At 35.7% G+C, this 4,390-nt stretch overlaps 1 pseudogene; it reads left to right on the top strand.

Annotated features, from left to right (window-relative positions):
* The first annotated feature begins 2,361 nt into the window (after positions 1–2,361).
* On the top strand, positions 2,362–3,293 carry LOC129647497 (putative olfactory receptor 2B8; annotated as a pseudogene).
* The last annotated feature ends 1,097 nt before the right edge of the window (positions 3,294–4,390 follow it).

The following is a 4,390-nucleotide window of genomic DNA, read 5'->3' as shown; positions in this document are numbered from 1 at the left end:
CTGTTTTGAATACCTTTACAGCAAAATGCCTGTGTACATGCACGTGTGTGTTTACAGGGTATTATGCAATTGATTGTCTTCCTCTGACAACAGAAGCACAAGTCTCTGTGGCTCTTCTCTCTCCAGGGGCCTGTCTCCCTCTCTAATATAGTTATGGGAAGTTACCTGGGAAGAAAAACTCAAGAAATCTGTGCTGAGCAAACAAGCTAACCACAATCCATCTGAAGAGAGCTTCAGATTAGAGGGGTTTGCGATTACAGGAGCATGAGATAACAGGAGAGACTGAGTTTACTGCCCACATGGGGTTCCTCCACTGCCTGTCCTAGATCAGTGATCATGATTAAACTTTTCATCAAAACCCCCAAGAACCTCTACCCTGGATTGCCATTCTTTCCAGAAGGTAGAACTTACTCTCAGTTGTTTTTGGAAAAAAAGGGAAAGTGCTCGCTTTGGCAGCACATATACTAAAAAAAAAGGCGGAAAAAAGGAAAATTCATTTTAAAAGTTGAAGAAATCTAGAGCTACTTGCCTTCAGCAGTGAATGGAAGTAGTTTTTTTAATGTGCAACCCAACATTGACTAATGATGAATAATTGACTACCCTCTCCTCTTTGCAGATGTAAATCCCTGTATTCTCACCTTGATAAACAACAGGAATATGAAAGAGAGAACAGGTTCAGTGTGGTCTGTTTGAAAAATATTGGTTATTCTTGCAACATAAATGCACAAGGAAAAAAATTGTGAAAATGTAGAATTACATCAAGCAAAATGAGGCCACTCATTGCTGACATTTTTCCAGGAGTCATTGAATATTTCAACAATACAGTTATTTTATTCTTTACTGAATAGCAGAGTCAAAGTTAGCCAGAAGAGGTCAATGTCAATTTTAGTGCATCTAGTGTTAATTTTAATTCAGGGTTTTTATTTTCCCACTAAAATGCATGGGCAGATAGACAGATGCTAACCAATGTGATCACCAGGGTCAGTTACTTTCTTTTGCTCTAATTCTGGAAAAAGCAATCATACTCTACTCAAAATTCATGATAGTTTTGTCTTAGCAAAAATTTAAAATTTAGCTGATTTTTACCTTGTATGTCAATAAGCCACTTATTCTCTCTAAACTGGACTATGCAATAATTGCCTGAGAGTCATTGTAATGGCCACGGGTTCTTATAAGTAAGTTTTATTTTCTAGTGGATTTATTTAAGGGAAAATCAGAAATTTTCAATGGAGGGTTTATTGTTGTTTTTTATTACTTTGTTTTTAAGAAATTTGTTTTGATTTGATATCACAAGTAAATGACTGAAACCATTTTGGAGATCTCTGAACTGACATTCAGAACCACACATTTTCATAACTATATCTCTTAATCTTTTCAAGTTAATAGTTAAAAAGACACGGGTAATTTCTACATAATTTACTTTTAACAGAGTCAACACATTGTACTAGGTGGCTGAATTCGTATACTTTTGTAATAAAATGACATTAAAGTATGTGAACTGAGGGGCTACTAGGGGCAAGAGTTTGCTATTTTAGGGACTGTAAAGTAGATTTTTCTAGAGAGTAGTATTTACTCTCTAGAAAGTAAATACTAGAAAGTATTACTCTCTAGAAAGTTGTCAGACTAGTGACTCAATTAGGGAGATCACAGAAGTTTCCTTAACATATTATCAGGTTAATAATTATTTGCTTCACAGAAAAAGAATGAATAATAATAATAACCATATCTAACACTTGCAATGTGAAAATTCTAACTCTTCTTGTCTTTAGGTCTCCAGTGCTGTGTACCTTGGTACATTCTTGCTCTCTCAATGTATTTTTCAACTTATCTTTTATATCTATTATCATGTATCCATATGTGTAACCATCATCTTTCTTTCAATTTCTTTGTTTTTCATACTATGCACATTAATGGCCTGTGTGTATATATATATATATAAATATATATATATTTAATATAAATTTATTTGTTTTAATTGGAGGTTAATTACTTTACAATATTATATTGGTTTTGCCATACATCAACATGGGAGAATGGCATTGGCCTGTATATTTTATCTTCAGAGAATTGGGGATACATTTCAAACCTGCTTTTGTATATGTTCTAATTCTATTCTATATTTATATATATATATCTTTAAGCACAGGATGTTTTCATGACATATATTTCTATCTGTATAACAAGTCAACACATTACATTTTTTATTTTGCACAATTTTATTTTGTCTATTATTTCTCTATATAAAAATCAGTGTCAAAATGTTCACTTTACTCAGTTATTTTTCCACTGATTTTAATATCTGATTTTCTTCCCACAGGAAGAAAATAGGAATGACCAAGAATGGTGACTCACAATTAAGCAATGAAAGGAACAAATGCTAGCACTCCGACAGGTTTCATCCTACTGGGCTTTTCTGACCAGCCTCACCTGGAGATGGTTCTCCTTCTTGTCGTCTCTATCATATACATTCTGACACTGATGGGGAACACAGCCATCATAGTGGTCTCGTACTTTAACCCCAAACTCCACACACCCATGTATTTCTTCCTCTCCAATCTCTCCTTCCTGGACCTCTGTTTCAACACCAGTGTTGTCCCACAAATGCTTTGGAATCTCAAGGGGCCTGACAAGACCATTAGCTACACTGGCTGTGTGATCCAGCTGTATGTTGCTTTGGGGCTGGGCTCCACGGAATGTGTCCTGCTGACTGTTATGGCCTATGACCGCTTCAATGCCATCTGTCGACCCCTCCACTATGCAGTGATCATGCACCCAAAGCTCCTCCAGCAACTAGCAGCTCTGGCCTGGATCAGTGGCTTTGTGGAGTCCACGGTTCAGACCATCCTTGTTTTCCAATTGCCTCTCTGCAGCCATCACATGGTGGATGACTTCATGTGTGAGGAGCCTGCCCTGATTAAGATTGCCTGTGTGAACACAACCTTTCTGGAAAATGAGCTCTCCATAGCTTCTGTCCTCTATGTGGTGATACCTCTGGGGCTAATTCTGGTCTCCTATGGCTGCATTGTTAGGAGTGTGCTAAGATAAAATCCACTGAAGGCAAGAAGAAAGCATTTGGGACTTGTGGGTCCCATCTAATTGTTGTGGTTTTGTTTTTTGGGACAATAATTTCTGTCTACATCCAACCCAAGAGCAAATACACACAGAATTACAGCAAATTCCTCACCCTCTTCTACACTGTAGTGACACCCTCACTTAATCCTTTGATCTACACCTTGAGAAACAAAGAAGCTAAGTGGGCGCTAAGAAGGTTGCTGGGAAGAGACCCAAGTTAGGGAGAAATGTGAAATATCCTCACACAATCCCTCAGATAGTAAGGACTTTTAGCATCATCTAATTTTGGTTTTTCCTTTTGTTTGTAAAGATCACAGCTAAATCTCCTGAATAAAATGGTATGAAATTTTCTTTCAGTGACACCCTGAAGCTGCCTACTGTAAATCCTTCTCATATTCCTTTCCAGAAATGTTATGTCTCTTTTTTCTTTTGGCTGTTTTCTAAAGATTCTATGAATAAATAAATAAATATTTATAGTGGTGCATATGTATTATAATTTTACAAATCCTGGAGTTATTGCTCTAGAGATTAACTAATGGTAGGGTGGATATGTTCATGACAGATCTATTTTCTCATCACAGAAGAAATCACCTGCCTCATAGAGATAGAACTTTCTGAGAACTTTCTATTGTTCTCCAGATCTCTCATTCAGTAGTTCCACAGGCCATAACTGTTCTGTCCATTGTTTACATACAAGCATAAAGGTCCACTGGAAAACCTACAATTACCTAACAGTTTTTATTTCAGGGGGATTATTGATTTTTGTTCATTTACTAGAGGCATCTGGGACTAAGTACATCCAGGGATTTTTCTGATCTCTTCCACCCACAGAGAAAGCTTCCAAGAGATAAGAGCCATGAGACTGAGTATCTCTCATTTACACATCTCTTGTGCTCACATAATGGCTCTCAATCTCTTTTGATCAATTCTTTAACTCTCTATCTGGAATCTAAGAAAATATGCATTAGAATTTTGAAGTATTGTCATTTAATCTAAATATCTGTATTTGTCACAATATATAGATTTCTTTAACAAAACATGTCTTTGGCCTCCTATATGTTATTCACTTTTATGGATATCGTAACTTTAGAAAATAATTCTCTTCAAACTGAATATAAAGTTTTATCTATTCTAATAACATACTTTAAAATCTTGGTAATATGTTCAGTTTAAAAATATTGACCTTATTTTACCCATATCCACATGGTTATTTGCTTATAAAATATTATCAATAGTTTATTGGTTTTAATTCTAGAGCCTGCTTAGATATAACCACAACATGCTATGGTTTTATGAATGTAGTCTACTTTTTTCTTAA

The sequence above is a fragment of the Bubalus kerabau genome, chromosome 3, assembly GCF_029407905.1.
Source record: "Bubalus kerabau isolate K-KA32 ecotype Philippines breed swamp buffalo chromosome 3, PCC_UOA_SB_1v2, whole genome shotgun sequence".
Taxonomy (NCBI): Eukaryota; Metazoa; Chordata; class Mammalia; order Artiodactyla; family Bovidae; genus Bubalus; species Bubalus kerabau.
Note: the sequence above shows the minus strand (reverse complement) of the source record. Positions and strands in the feature narration are given on the sequence as shown.